This window comes from Schistocerca americana, unplaced genomic scaffold (assembly GCF_021461395.2).
Source record: "Schistocerca americana isolate TAMUIC-IGC-003095 unplaced genomic scaffold, iqSchAmer2.1 HiC_scaffold_19, whole genome shotgun sequence".
In the NCBI taxonomy this organism is placed as follows: Eukaryota; Metazoa; Arthropoda; class Insecta; order Orthoptera; family Acrididae; genus Schistocerca; species Schistocerca americana.
The window spans coordinates 4,014,888-4,031,000 of NW_025725895.1; positions in this window are offsets into that span (position 1 = coordinate 4,014,888).

Below are 16,113 nucleotides of genomic sequence, written 5' to 3' on the forward strand. Positions count from 1 at the left end.
CTATAACTAGTGTCACAGGAATGGTTCAAAACATAGTCAGTAAGAAGAGTCAGTCTTCTTGTACTTAAGACGGCATTGTGCTTTTTGTATGAAATTCCGATGCAATTTCTGTGTTTCATCGTCAATAAGAAGGTCCAAGGGATACAGCAAACCTGAAGTGAAGCATCGGAATCTAAAACTAGTGTCACAGGAATGGTTCAAAACATAGACACTAAGAAGAGTCAATCTTCTTGTAGATAAGTCGGCATTGTGCCTTTTGTATTTAAATCCGATGCAATTTCTGTGTTTCATCGTCAATAAGAAGGTCAAAGGGATACAGTAAACCTGGAGTGAAGCATCGGAATCTATAACTAGTGTCACAGGAATGGTTCAAAACATAGTCAGTAAGAAGAGTCAGTCTTCTTGTACTTAAGTCGGCATTGTGCCTTTTGTATTTTATTCCGACGCAATTTCTGTGTTTCATCGTCAATGAGAAGGTCTGAGGGATATAGTAAACCTGAAGTGAAGCATCGGAATCTAAAACTAGTGTCACTGGAATGGTTCAAATCATAGACAGTAGGAAGAGTCAGTCTTCTTGTACTTAAGTCGGCATTGTGCCTTTTCTATTTAATTCCGATGCAATTTCTGTGTTTCATCGTCAATAAGAAGGTCCAAGGGATACATTAAACCTGAAGTGAAGCATCGGAATCTATAACTAGTGTCCCAGGAATGGTTGAAAACATAGTCAGTAAGAAGAGTCAGTCTTCTTGTACTTAAGTCGGCATTGGTCTCTTTTGTATCTCATTCCGATGCAATCTCTGTGTTTCATCGTCAATAAGAAGGGCCAAGGGACACAGTTAACCTGGAGTGCAGCATCGGAATCTATAACTAGTGTCACAGGAATGGTTCAAAACATAGTCAGTAAGAAGAGTCAGTCTTCTTGTACTTAAGTCGGCATTGTGCCTTTTGTATTTAATTCCGATGCAATTTCTGTGTTTCATCGTCAATAAGAAGGTCCAAGGGACACAGTAAACCTGGAGTGAAGCATCGGAATCTATAACTAGTTTCACAGAAATGGTTCAAAGCATAGACAGTAAGAAGAGTCAGTCATCCTGTACTTAAGTCGGAATGTGCCTTTTGTATTTAATTCCGATGCAATTTCTGTGTTTCATGGTCAATAAGAGGGTCAGAGGGATACAGTAAACCTGAAGTGAAGCATCGGAATCTATAACTAGTGTCACAGGAATGGTTCAAAACATAGTCAGTAGGAAGAGTCAGTCTTCTTGTACTTAAGTCGGCATCGTGCCTTTTGCATTTAATTCCGATGCAATTTCTGTGTTTCATCGTCAATAAGAAGGTCCAAGGGATACAGTAAACCTGGAGTGAAGCATCGGAATTTATAACTAGTGTCACAGGAATGGTTCAAAACAAAGACAGTAAGAAGAGTCAGTCTTCTTGTACTTAAGTCGGCATTGTTGCTTCTGTATTTAATTGCGATACCGTTTCTGTGTTTCATCGTCATTAAGAAGGTCCAAGGGATACAGTAAACCTGAAGTAAAGCATCGGAATCTATAATTAGTGTCACAGGAATGGTTCAAATCATAGTCAATAAGAACAGTCAGAACTCTTGTACTTAAGTCGGCATTGTCCCTTTTGTATTTAATTCAGATGCAATTTCTGTGTTTCATCGTCACTAAGATGGTCCAAGGGATACAGTAAACCTGAAGTGAAGCATCGGAATCTAAAACTAGTGTCACAGGAATGGTTCAAAACGTAGACACTAAGAAGAGTCAATCTTCTTGTAGATAAGTCGGCATTGTGCCTTTTGTATTTAATTCCGATGCAATTTCTGAGTTTCATCGTCAATAAGAAGGTCAAAGGGATGCAGTAAACCTGGAGTGAAGCATCGGAATCTATAACTAGTGTCACAGGAATGGTTCAAAACATAGTCAGTAAGAAGAGTCAGTCTTCTTGTACTTAAGTCGGAATTGTGCCTTTTGTATTTAATTCCGATGCAATTTCTGTGTTTCATCGTCAATAAGAAGGTCCAAGGGATACAGTAAACCTGGAGTGAAGCATCGTAATTTATAACCAGTGTCACAGGAATGGTTCAAAACATAGACAGTAAGAAGAGTCAGTCTTCTTGTACTTAAGTCGGCATTGTGCCTTCTGTATTTAATTGCGATACCGTTTCTGTGTTTCATCGTCAATAAGAAGGTCCAAGGGATACAGTAAACCTGAAGTGAAGCATCGGAATCTATAATTAGTGTCACAGGAATGGTTGAAATCATAGTCAATAAGAAGAGTCAGAATTCTTGTACTTAAGTCGGCATTGTCCCTTTTGTATTTAATTCAGATGCAATTTCTGTGTTTCATCGTCACTAAGATGGTCCAAGGGATACAGTAAACCTGAAGTGAAGCATCGGAATCTAAAACTAGTGTCACAGGAATGGTTCAAAACATAGACACTAAGAAGAGTCAATCTTCTTGTAGATAAGTCGGCATTGTGCCTTTTGTATTTGATTCCGATGCAATTTCTGAGTTTCATCGTCAATAAGAAGGTCAAAGGGATGCAGTAAACCTGGAGTGAAGCATCGGAATCTATAACTAGAGTCACAGGAATGAATCAAACATAGTCGGTAAGAAGAATCAGTCTTCTTGTACTTATGTCGGCATTGTGCCTTTTGTATTTAATTCCGATGCAATTTCTGTGTTTCATCGTCAGCAAGAATGTCCAAGGGATACAGTAAACCTGGAGTGAAGCATCGGAATCTATAAGTAGTGTCACAGGAATGGTTCAAAACATAGACAGTAGGAAGAGTCAGTCTTCTGATACTTATGTCGGCATTGCGCCTTTTGTATTTTATTCCGATGCAATTTCTGTGTTTCATCGTCAATAAGAAGGTCTGAGGGATACAGTAAACATCAAGTGAAGCATCGGAATCTATAACTAGTGTCATAGGAATGGTTCAAACATAGACAGTAAGAAGAGTCAGTCTGCTTGTACTTAAGTCGGCATTGTGCCTTTTGTATTTAATTCCGATGCAATTTCTGTGTTTCATTGTCAATAAGAAGGTCCAAGGGATACAGTAAACCAGAAGTGAAGCATCTGAATCTATAGCTAGTGTTACAGGAATGGTTCCAAACATAGTCAGTAAGAAGAATCAGTCTTCTTGTACTTAAGTCGGCATTGTGCCTTTTGTATTTCATTCCGATGCAATTTCTGTGTTTTATCGTCAATAAGAAGGTCCAAGGGATACATTAAACCTGAAGTGAAGCATCGGAATCTATACCTAGTGTCCCAGGAATGGTTGAAAACATAGTCAGTAAGAAGAGTCAGTCTTCTTGTACTTAAGTCGGCATTGGTCTCTTTTGTATCTCATTCCGATGCAATCTCTGTGTTTCATCGTCAATAAGAAGGGCCAAGGGACACAGTTAACCTGGAGTGCAGCATCGGAATCTATAACTAGTGTCACAGGAATGGTTCAAAACATAGTTAGTAAGAAGAGTCAGTCTTCTTGTACTTAAGTCGGCATTGTGCCTTTTGTATGAAATTCCGATGTAATTTCTGTGTTTCATCGTCAATAAGAAGGTCCAAGGGATACAGTAAACCTGGAATGAAGCATCAGAATCTATAACTAGAGTCACAGGAATGAATCAAACATAGTCGGTAAGAAGAATCAGTCTTCTTGTACTTAAGTCGGCATTGTGCCTTTTGTATTTAATTCCGATGCAATTTCTGTGTTTCATCGTCAACAAGAAGGATCAAGGGATACAGTAAACCTGGAGTGAAGCATCGGACTCTATAAGTAGTGTCACAGGAATGGTTCAAAACATAGACAGTAGGAAGAGTCAGTCTTCTTGTACTTAAGTCGGCATTGTGCCTTTTGTATTTTATTCCGACGCAATTTCTGTGTTTCATCGTCAATGAGAAGGTCTGAGGGATATAGTAAACCTGAAGTGAAGCATCGGAATCTAAAAGTAGTGTCACTGGAATGGTTCAAATCATAGATAGTAGAAAGAGTCAGTCTTCTTGTACTTAAGTCGGCATTGTGCCTTTTCTATTTAATTCCGATGCAATTTCAGTGTTTCATCGTCAATAAGAAGGTCCAAGGGATACATTAAACCTGAAGTGAAGCATCGGAATCTATAACTAGTGTCCCAGGAATGGTGGAAAACATAGTCAGTAAGAAGAGTCAGTCTTCTTGTACTTAAGTCGGCATTGGTCTCTTTTGTATCTCATTCCGATGCGATCTCTGTGTTTCATCGTCAATAAGAAGGGCCAAGGGACACAGTTAACCTGGAGTGCAGCATCGGAATCTATAACTAGTGTCACAGGAATGGTTCAAAACATAGTCAGTAAGAAGAGTCAGTCTTCTTGTACTTAAGACGGCATTGTGCCTTTTGTATTTAATTCCGATGCAGTTTCTGTGTTTCATCGTCAATAAGAAGGTCCAAGGGATACAGTAAACCTGGAGTGAAGCATCGGAATTTATAACTAGTGTCACAGGAATGGTTCAAACATAGACAGTAAGAAGAATCAGTCTTCTTGCACTTAAGTCGGCATTGTGCCTTTTGTATTTAATTCCGATGCAATTTTTGTGTTCCACCGTCAATAAGAAGGTCCAAGGGACACAGTAAACCTGGAGTGAAGCATCGGAATCTATAACTAGTTTCACAGGAATGGTTCAATGCATAGACAGTAAGAAGAGTCAGTCATCTTGTACTTAAGTCGGAATGTGCCTTTTGTATTTAATTCCGATGCAATATCTGTGTTTCATGGTCAATAAGAGGGTCAGAGGGATACAGTAAACCTGAAGTGAAACATCGGAATCTATAACTAGTGTCACAGGAATGGTTCAAAACATAGTCAGTAAGAAGAGTCATTCTTCTTGTACTTAAGTCGGCATCGTACCTTTTGTATTTAATTCCGATGCAATTCCTGTGTTTCATCGTCAATAAGAAGGTCCAAGGGATACAGTAAACCTGGAGTGAAGCATCGGAATTTATAACTAGTGTCACAGGAATGGTTCAAAACATAGACAGTAAGAAGAGTCAGTCTTCTTGTACTTAAGTCGGCATTCTGCCTTCTGTATTTAATTGCGATACCGTTTCTGTGTTTCATCGTCAATAAGAAGGTCCAAGGGATACAGTAAACCTGAAGTGAAGCATCGGAATCTATAATTAGTGTCACAGGAATGGTTCAAATCATAGTCAATAAGAAGAGTCAGAATTCTTGTACTTAAGTCGGCATTGTCCCTTTTGTATTTAATTCAGATGCAATTTCTGTGTTTCTTCGTCACTAAGATGGTCCAAGGGATACAGTAAACCTGAAGTGAAGCATCGGAATCTAAAACTAGTGTCACAGGAATGGTTCAAAACATAGACACTAAGAAGAGTCAATCTTCTTGTAGATAAGTCGGCATTGTGCCTTTTGTATTTAATTCCGATGCAATTTCTGTGTTTCATCGTCAATAAGAAGGTCAAAGGGATACAGTAAACCTGGAGTGAAGCATCGGAATCTATAACTAGTGTCACAGGAATGGTTCAAAACATAGTCAGTAAGAAGAGTCAGTCTTCTTGTACTTAAGTCGGCATTGTTGCTTCTGTATTTAATTGCGATACCGTTTCTGTGTTTCATCGTCAATAAGAAGGTCCAAGGGATACAGTAAACCTGAAGTGAAGCATCGGAATCTATAATTAGTGTCACAGGAATGGTTCAAATCATAGTCAATAAGAAGAGTCAGAATTCTTGTACTTAAGTCGGCATTGTCCCTTTTGTATTTAATTCAGATGCAATTTCTGTGTTTCATCGTCACTAAGATGGTCCAAGAGATACAGTAAACCTGAAGTGAAGCATCGGAATCTAAAACTAGTGTCACAGGAATGGTTCAAAACATAGACACTAAGAAGAGTCAATCTTCTTGTAGATAAGTCGGCATTGTGCCTTTTGTATTTAATTCCGATGCAATTTCTGTGTTTCATCGTCAATAAGAAGGTCAAAGGGATGCAGTAAACCTGGAGTGAAGCATCGGAATCTATAACTAGTGTCACAGGAATGGTTCAAAACATAGTCAGTAAGAAGAGTCAGTCTTCTTGTACTTAAGTCGGCATTGTGCCTTTTGTATTTAATTCCGATGCAATTTCTGTGTTTCATCGTCAATAAGAAGGTCCAAGGGATACAGTAAACCTGGATTGAAGCATCGGAATTTATAACTAGTGTCACAGGAATGGTTCAAAACATAGACAGTAAGAAGAGTCAGTCTTCTTGTACTTAAGTCGGCATTGTTGCTTCTGTATTTAATTGCGATAAGGTTTCTGTGTTTCATCGTCAATAAGAAGGTCCAAGGGATACAGTAAACCTGAAGTAAAGCATCGGAATCTATAATTAGTGTCACAGGAATGGTTCAAATCATAGTCAATAAGAAGAGTCAGAATTCTTGTACTTAAGTCAGCATTGTCCCTTTTGTATTTAATTCAGATGCAATTTCTGTGTTTCATCGTCACTAAGATGGTCCAAGGGATACAGTAAAGATGAAGTTAAGCATCGGAATCTAAAACTAGTGTCACAGGAATGGTTCAAAACATAGACACTAAGAAGAGTCAATCTTCTTGTAGATAAGTCGGCATTGTGCCTTTTGTATGAAATTCCGATGCAATTTCTGTGTTTCATCGTCAATAAGAAGGTCCAAGGGATACAGTAAACCTGGACTGAAGCATCAGAATCTATAACTAGAGTCACAGGAATGAATCAAACGTAGTCGGTAAGAAGAATCAGTCTTCTTGTACTTAAGTCGGCATTGTGCCTTTTGTATTTAATTCCGATGCAATTTCTGTGTTTCATCGTCAACAAGAAGGTCCAAGGGATACAGTAAACCTGGAGTGAAGCATCGGAATCTATAAGTAGTGTCACAGGAATGGTTCAAAACATAGACAGTAGGAAGAGTCAGTCTTCTGATACTAATGTCGGCATTGTGCCTTTTGTATTTTATTCCGACGCAATTTCTGTGTTTCATCGTCAATAAGAAGGTCTGAGGGATACAGTAAACATCAAGTGAAGCATCGGAATCTATAACAAGTGTCATAGGAATGGTTCAAACATAGACAGTAAGAAGAGTCAGTCTGCTTGTACTTAAGTCGGCATTGTGCCTTTTGTATTTAATTCCGATGCAATTTCTGTGTTTCATTGTCAATAAGATGGTCCAAGGGATACAGTAAACCAGAAGTGAAGCATCTGAATCTATAGCTAGTGTTACAGGAATGGTTCCAAACATAGTCAGTAAGAAGAATCAGTCTTCTTGTACTTAAGTCGGCATTGTGCCTTTTGTATTTAATTCCGATGCAATTTCTGTGTTTCATCGTCAAAAAGAAGGTCCAAGGGATACAGTAAACCTGACGTGAAGCATCGGAATCTATAACTAGTGTCCCAGGAATGGTTAACAACATAGTCAGTAAGAAGAGTCAGTCTTCTTGTAGTTAAGTCGGCATTGTGCCTTTTGTATTTAACTCCGTTGCAATTTCTGTGTTCCATCGTCAATAAAAAGGTCCAAGGGATACAGTAAACCTGGAGTGAAGCATCGGACTCTATAAGTAGTGTCACAGGAATGGTTCAAAACATAGACAGTAGGAAGAGTCAGTCTTCTTGTACTTAAGTCGGCGTTGTGCCTTTTGTATTTAACTCCGTTGCAATTTCTGTGTTTCATTGTCAATATGAAGGTCCAAGGGATACAGTTAACCTGGAGTGAAGCATCGGAATTTATAACTAGTGTCACAGGAATGGTTCAAACATAGACAGTAAGAAGAATCAGTCTTCTTGTACTTAAGTCGGCATTGTGCCTTTTGTATTTAATTCCGATGCAATTTTTGTGTTCCATCGTCAATAAGAAGGTCCAAGGGATACAGTAAACCTGGAGTGAAGCATCGGAATGTATAACTAGTTTCACAGGAATGGTTCAAAGCATAGACAGTAGGAAGCGTCTGTCTTCTTGTACTTAAGTCGGCATTGTGCCATCTATATTTAATTGCGATACCGTTTCTGTGTTTCATCGTCAATAAGAAGGTCCAAGGGATACAGTAAACCTGAAGTGAAGCATCGGAATCTATAATTAGTGTCACAGGAATGGTTCAAATCATAGTCAATAAGAAGAGTCAGAATTCTTGTACTTAAGTCGGCATTGTCCCTTTTGTATTTAATTCAGATGCAATTTCTGTATTTCATCGTCACTAAGATGGTCCAAGGGATACAGTAAACCTGAAGTGAAGCATCGGAATCTATAACTAGTGTCACAGGAATGGTTCAAAACATAGACACTAAGAAGAGTCAGTCTTCTTGTACTTAAGTCGGCATTGTGCCTTCTGTATTTAATTGCGATACCGTTTCTGTGTTTCATCGTCAATAAGAAGGTCCAAGGGATACAGTAAACCTGAAGTGAAGCATCGGAATCTATAATTAGTGTCACAGGAATGGTTCAAATCATAGTCAATAAGAAGAGTCAGAATTCTTGTACTTAAGTCGGCATTGTCCCTTTTGTATTTAATTCAGATGCAATTTCTGTGTTACATCGTCACTAAGATGGTCCAAGGGATACAGTAAACCTGAAGTGAAGCATCGGAATCTATAACTAGTGTCACAGGAATGGTTCAAATCATAGACACTAAGAAGAGTCAATCTTCTTGTAGATAAGTCGGCATTGTGCCATTTGTATTTAATTCCGATGCAATTTCTGTATTTCATCGTCAATAAGAAGGTCAAATGGATACAGTAAACCTGGAGTGAAGCATCGGAATCTATAACTAGTGTCACAGGAATGGTTCAAAACATAGTCAGTAAGAAGAGTCAGTCTTCTTGTACTTAAGTCGGCATTGTGCCTTTTGTATGAAATTCCGATGCAATTTCTGTGTTTCATCGTCAATAAGAAGGTCCAAGGGATACAGTAAACCTGGACTGAAGCATCAGAATCTATAACTAGAGTCACAGGAATGAATCAAACATAGTCGGTAAGAAGAATCAGTCTTCTTGTACTTAAGTCGGCATTGTGCCTTTTGTATTTAATTCCGATGCAATTTCTGTGTTTCATCGTCAATAAGAAGGTCCAAGGGATACAGTAAACCTGGAGTGAAGCATCTGAATTTATAACTAGTGTCACAGGAATGGTTCAAAACATATACAGTAAGATGTGTCAGTCATCTTGTACTTAAGTCGGAATGTGACTTTTGTATTTAATTACGATGCAATTTCTGTGTTTCATCGTCAATAAGAGGGTCAGAGGGATACAGTAAACCTGAAGTGAAGCATCGGAATCTATAACTAGTGTCACAGGAATGGTTCAAAACATAGTCAGTAAGAAGAGTCAGTCTTATTGTACTTAAGTCGGAATTGTGCCTTTTGTATTTAATTGCCATGCAATTTCTGTGTTTCATCGTCAATAAGAAGGTCCAAGGGATACAGTAAACCTGGAGTGAAGCATCGGAATTTGTAACTAGTGTCACAGGAATGGTTCAAACATAGACAGTAAGAAGAATCAGTCTTCTTGTACTTAAGTCGGCATTGTGCCTTTTGTATTTAATTCCGATGCAATTTCTGTGTTTCATCGTCAATGAGAAGGTCTGAGGGATATAGTAAACCTGAAGTGAAGCATCGGAATCTAAAACTAGTGTCACTGGAATGGTTCACATCATAGACAGTAGGAAGAGTCAGTCTTCTTGTACTTAAGTCGGCATTTTGCATTTTCTATTTAATTCCGTTGCAATTTCTGTGTTTCATCGTCAATAAGAAGGTCCAAGGGATACATTAAACCTGAAGTGAAGCATCGGAATCTATAACTAGTGTCCCAGGAATGGTTGAAATCATAGTCAGTAAGAAGAGTCAGTCTTCTTGTACTTAAGTCGAAATTGTGCCTTTTGTATTTAATTGCGATGCAATTTCTGTGTTGGATCGTCAATAAGAAGGTCCAAGGGATACAGTAAACCTGGAGTGAAGCATCGGAATTTATAACTAGTGTCACAGGAATGGTTCAAACATAGACAGTAAGAAGAATCAGTCTTCTTGTACTTAAGTCGGCATTGTGCCTTTTGTATTTAATTCCGATGCAATTTCTGTGTTTCATTGTCAATAAGAAGGTCCAAGGGATACAGTAAACCAGAAGTGAAGCATCTGAATCTATAGCTAGTGTTACAGGAATGGTTCCAAACATAGTCAGTAAGAAGAGTCAGTCTTCTTGTACTTAAGTCGGCATTGTGCCTTTTGTATTTCATTCCGATGCAATTTCTGTGTTTCATCGTCAAAAAGAAGGTCCAAGGGATACAGTAAACCTGACGTGAAGCATCGGAATCTATAACTAGTGTCCCAGGAATGGTTAACAACATAGTCAGTAAGAAGAGTCAGTCTTCTTGTAGTTAAGTCGGCATTGTGCCTTTTGTATTTAACTCCGTTGCAATTTCTGTGTTTCATCGTCAATAAGAAGGCCAAAGGGATACAGCAAACCTGGAGTGAAGCATCGGAATCTATAACTAGTGTCTCAGCGATGGTTAAAAACTTAGACAGTAAGAAGAGTCAGTCTTCTTGTACTTAAGTCGGCATTGTGCCTTTTGTATTTAATTCGGATGCAATTTCTGTGTTTCATCGTCAATAAGAAGGTCCAAGGGATACAGTAAACCGGGAGTGAAGCATCGGAATCTATAACTAGTGCCACAGGAATGAATCAAAACATAGTCGGTAAAAAGAATCAGTCTTCTTGTACTTAAGTCGGCATTGTGCCTTTTGTATTTAATTCCGATGCAATTTCTGTGATTCATCGTCAACAAGAAGGTCCAAGGGATACATTAAACCTGAAGTGAGGCATCGGAATCTATAACTAGTGTCACAGGAATGGTTCAAAACATAGACAGTAGGAGGAGTCAGTCTACTTGTACTTAAGTCGGCATTGTGCCTTTTCTATTTAATTCCGATGCTATTTCTGTGTTTCATCGTCTATAAGAATTTCCAAGGGATACGGTAAACCTAGAGTGGAGCATCGGAATCTATAACTAGTGTCACAGGAATGGTTCAAAACATATACAGTAAGAAGAGTCAGTCTTCTTGTACTTAAGTCGGAATGTGACTTTTGTATTTAATTCCGATGCAATTTCTGTGTTTCATCGTCAATAAGAGGGTCAGAGGGATACAGTAAACCTGAAGTGAAGCATCGGAATCTATAACTAGTGTCACAGGAATGGTTCAAAACATAGTCAGTAAGAAGAGTCAGTCTTCTTGTACTTAAGTCGGAATTGTGCCTTTTGTATTTAATAGCGATGCGATTTCTGTGTTTCATCGTCAATAAGAAGGTCCAAGGGATACAGTAAACCTGGAGTGAAGCATCGCAATTTATAACTAGTGTCACAGGAATGGTTCAAACGTAGACAGTAAGAAGAATCAGTCTTCTTGTACTTAAGTCGGCATTGTGCCTTTTGTATTTAATTCCGATGCAATTTCTGTGTTTCATCGTCAATGAGAAGGTCTGAGGGATATAGTAAACCTGAAGTGAAGCATCGGAATCTAAAACTAGTGTCACTGGAATGGTTCAAATCATAGACAGTTGGAAGAGTCAGTCTTCTTGTACTTAAGTCGGCATTGTGCATTTTCTATATAATTCCGTAGCAATTTCTGTGTTTCATCGTCAATAAGAAGGTCCAAAGGATACATTAAACCTGAAGTGAAGCATCGGAATCTATAACTAGTCTCCCGGGAATGGTTGAAAACATAGTCAGTAAGAAGAGTCAGTCTTCTTGTACTTAAGTCGGCATTGGTCTCTTTTGTATCTCATTCCGATGCAATTTCTGTGTTTCATCGTCAATAAGAAGGGCCAAGGGACACAGTAAACCTGGAGTGCAGCATCGGAATCTATAACTAGTGTCACGGGAATGGTTCAAAGCATATACAGTAAGAAGAGTCAGTCATCTTGTACTTAAGTCGGAATGTGACTTTTGTATTTAATTCCGATGCAATTTCTGTGTTTCATCGTCAATAAGAGGGTCAGAGGGATACAGTAAACCTGAAGTGAAGCATCGGAATCTATAACTAGTGTCACAGGAATGGTTCAAAACATAGTCAGTAAGAAGAGTCAGTCTTCTTGTACTTAAGTCGGAATTGTGCCTCTTGTATTTAATTGCGATGCAATTTCTGTGCTTCATCGTCAATAAGAAGGTCCAAGGGATACAGTAAACCTGGAGTGAAGCATCGGAATTTATAACTAGTGTCACAGGAATGGTTCAAACATAGACAGTAAGAAGAATCAGTCTTCATGTACTTAAGTCGGCATTGTGCCTTTTGTATTTAATTCCGATGCAATTTCTGTGTTTCATTGTCAATAAGAAGGTCCAAGGAATACAGTAAACCAGAAGTGAAGCATCTGAATCTATAGCTAGTGTTACAGGAATGGTTCCAAACATAGTCAGTAAGAAGAGTCAGTCTTCTTGTACTTAAGTCGGCATTGTGCCTTTTGTATTTCATTCCGATGCAATTTCTGTGTTTCATCGTCAAAAAGAAGGTCCAAGGGATACAGTAAACCTGACGTGAAGCATCGGAATCCATAACTAGTGTCCCAGGAATGGTTAACAACATAGTCAGTAAGAAGAGTCAGTCTTCTTGTAGTTAAGTCGGCATTGTGCCTTTTGTATTTAACTCCGTTGCAATTTCTGTGTTTCGTCGTCAATAAGAAGGTCAAAGGGATACAGTAAACCTGGAGTGAAGCATCGGAATCTATAACTAGTGTCTCAGCGATGGTTAAAAACATAGACAGTAAGAAGAGTCAGTCTTCTTGTACTTAAGTCGGCATTGTGCCTTTTGTATTTAATTCGGATGCAATTTCTGTGTTTCATCGTCAATAAGAAGGTCCAAGGGATACAGTAAACCGGGAGTGAGGCATCGGAATCTATAACTAGTGCCACAGGATTGAATCAAAACATAGTCGGTAAGAAGAATCAGTCTTCTTGTACTTAAGTCGGCATTGTGCCTTTTCTATTTAATTCCGATGCAATTTCTGTGATTCATCGTCAACAAGAAGGTCCAAGGGATACATTAAACCTGAAGTGAGGCAACGGAATCTATAACTAGTGTCACAGGAATGGTTCAAAACATAGACAGTAGGAAGAGTCAGTCTACTTGTACTTAAGTCGGCATTGTGCCTTTTGTATTTTATTCCGAAGCAATTTCTGTGTTTCATCGTCAATAAGAAGGTCTGAGGGATACAGTAAACATCAAGTGAAGCATCGGAATCTATAACTAGTGTCATAGGAATGGTTAAACATAGACAGTAAGAAGGGTCAGTCTGCTTGTACTTATGTCGGCATTGTGCCTTTTGTATTTAATTCCGATGCAATTTCTGTGTTTCATTGTCAATAAGAAGGTCCAAGGGATACAGTAAACCAGAAGTGAAGCATCTGAATCTATAGCTAGTGTTACAGGAATGGTTCCAAACATAGTCAGTAAGAAGAGTCAGCCTTCTTGTACTTAAGTCGGCATTGTGCCTTTTGTATTTAATTCCGATGCAATTTCTGAGTTTCATCGTCAATGAGAAGGTCTGAGGGATATAGTAAACCTGAAGTGAAGCATCGGAATCTATAACTAGTGTCACAGGAACGGTTCAAAACATAGACTGTAGGAAGCGTCTGTCTTCTTGTACTTGAGTCGGCATTGCGCCTTTTGTATTTTACTACGATGCAATTTCTGTGTTTCATCGTCAATAAGAAGGTCTGAGGGCTACAGTAAACCTGAAGTGAAGCATCGGAAGCTATAACTTGTGTCATAGGAATGGTTCAAACATAGACAGTAAGAAGAGTCAGTCTTCTTGTACTTAAGTAGGCATTGTGCCTTTTGTATTTAATTCCGATGCAATTTCTGTGTTTCATCGTCAATAAGAAGGTCCAAGGGATACAGTAAACCAGAAGTGAAGCATCGGAATCTATAACTAGTGTTACAGGAATGGTTCCAAACATAGTCAGTAAGAAGAGTCACTCTTCTTGTACTTAAGTCGGCATTGCGCCTTTTGTATTTAATTAAGATGCAATTTCTGTGTTTCATCGTCAATGAGAAGGTCTGAGGGATAAAGTAAACCTGAAGTGAAGCATCGGAATCTAAAACTAGTGTCACTGGAATGGTTCAAATCATAGACAGTAGGAAGAGTCAGTCTTCTTGTACTTAAGTCGGCATTGTGCATTTTCTATTTAATTCCGTTGCAATTTCTGTGTTTCATCGTCAATAAGAAGGTCCAAGGGATACATTAAACCTGAAGTGAAGCATCGGAATCTATAACTAGTGTCCCAGGAATGGTTGAAAACATAGTCAGTAAGAAGAGTCAGTCTTCTTGTACTTAAGTCGGCATTGGTCTCTTTTGTATCTCATTCCGATGCAATTTCTGTGTTTCATCGTCAATAAGAAGGGCCAAGGGACACAGTAAACCTGGAGTGCAGCATCGGAATCTATAACTAGTGTCACAGGAATGGATCAAAACATATACAGTAAGAAGAGTCAGTCATCTTGTACTTAAGTCGGTATGTGACTTTTGTATTTAATTCCGATGCAATTTCTGTGTTTCATCGTCAATAAGAGGGTCAGAGGGATACAGTAAACCCGAAGTGAAGCATCGGAATCTATAACTAGTGTCACAGGAATGGTTCAAAACATAGTCAGTAAGAAGAGTCAGTCTTCTTGTACTTAAGTCGGAATTGTGCCTTTTGTATTTAATTCCGATGCAATTTCTGTGTTTCATCGTCAATAAGAAGGTCCAAGGGATACAGTAAACCTGGAGTGAAGCATCGGAATTTATAACTAGTGTGACAGGAATGGTTCAAACATAGACAGTAAGAAGAATCAGTCTTCTTGTACTTAAGTCGGCATTGTGCCTTTTGTATTTAATTCCGATGCAATTTCTGTGTTCCATCGTCAATAAGAATGTCCAAGGGACACAGTAAACCTGGAGTGAAGCATCAGAATCTATAACTAGTTTCACAGTAATGGTTCAAAACATAGACAGTAAGAAGAGTCAGTCATCTTGTACTTAAGTCGGAATGTGCCTTTTGTATTTAATTCCGATGCAATTTCTGTGTTTCATCGTCAATGGGAGGGTCAGAGGGATACAGTAAACCTGAAGTGAAGCATCGGAATCTATAACTAGTGTCACATTAGTGGTTCAAAACATAGTCAGTAAGAAGAGTCAGTCTTCTTGTACTTAAGTCGGCATTGTGCCTTTTTATTTAATTCCGATGCAATTTCTGTGTTTCATCGTCAATATGTAGGTCCAAGGGATACAGTAAACCTGGAGTGAAGCATCGGAATTTATAACTAGTGTCACAGGAATGGTTCAAAGCATAGACACTAAGAAGAGTCAGTCTTCTTGTACTTAAGTCGACATTGTGCCTTCTGTATTTAATTCCGATACCATTTCTGTGTTTCATCGTCAATAAGAAGGTCCAAGGGATACAGTAAACCTGAAGTGAAGCATCGGAATCTATAACTAGTGTCACAGGAATGGTTCAAATCATAGTCAGTAAGAAGAGTCAGAATTCTTGTACTTAAGTCGGCATTGTCCCTTTTGTATCTAATTCAGATGCAATTTCTGTGTTTCATCGTCACTAAGATGGTCCAAGGGATACAGTAAACCTGGAGTGAAGCATCGGAATCTATGACTAGTGTCTCAGCGATGGTTAAAAACATAGACAGTAGAAAGAGTCAGTATCCTTGTTCTGAAGTCGGCATTGTGCCTTTTGTATATCATTACGATGAAATTTCTGTGTTTCATCGTCAATAAGAAGGGCCAAGGGACACAGTAAACCTGGAGTGAAGCATCGGAATCTATAACTAGTGTCACAGGAATTGTTCAAAACATAGACAGTAAGAAGAGTCAGTCATCTTGTACTAAAGTCGGAATGTGACTTTTGTATTTAATTCCGATGCAATTTCTGTGTTTCGCCGTCAATAAGAGGGTCAGAGGGATACAGTAAACCTGAAGTGAAGCATCGGAATCTATAACTAGTCTCACAGGAATGGTTCAAAGCATAGACACTAAGAAGAGTCAATCTTCTTGTAGATAAGTCGGAATGTGCCTTTTGTATTTAATTCCGATGCAATTTCTGTGTTTCATCGTCAATACGAGGGTCAGA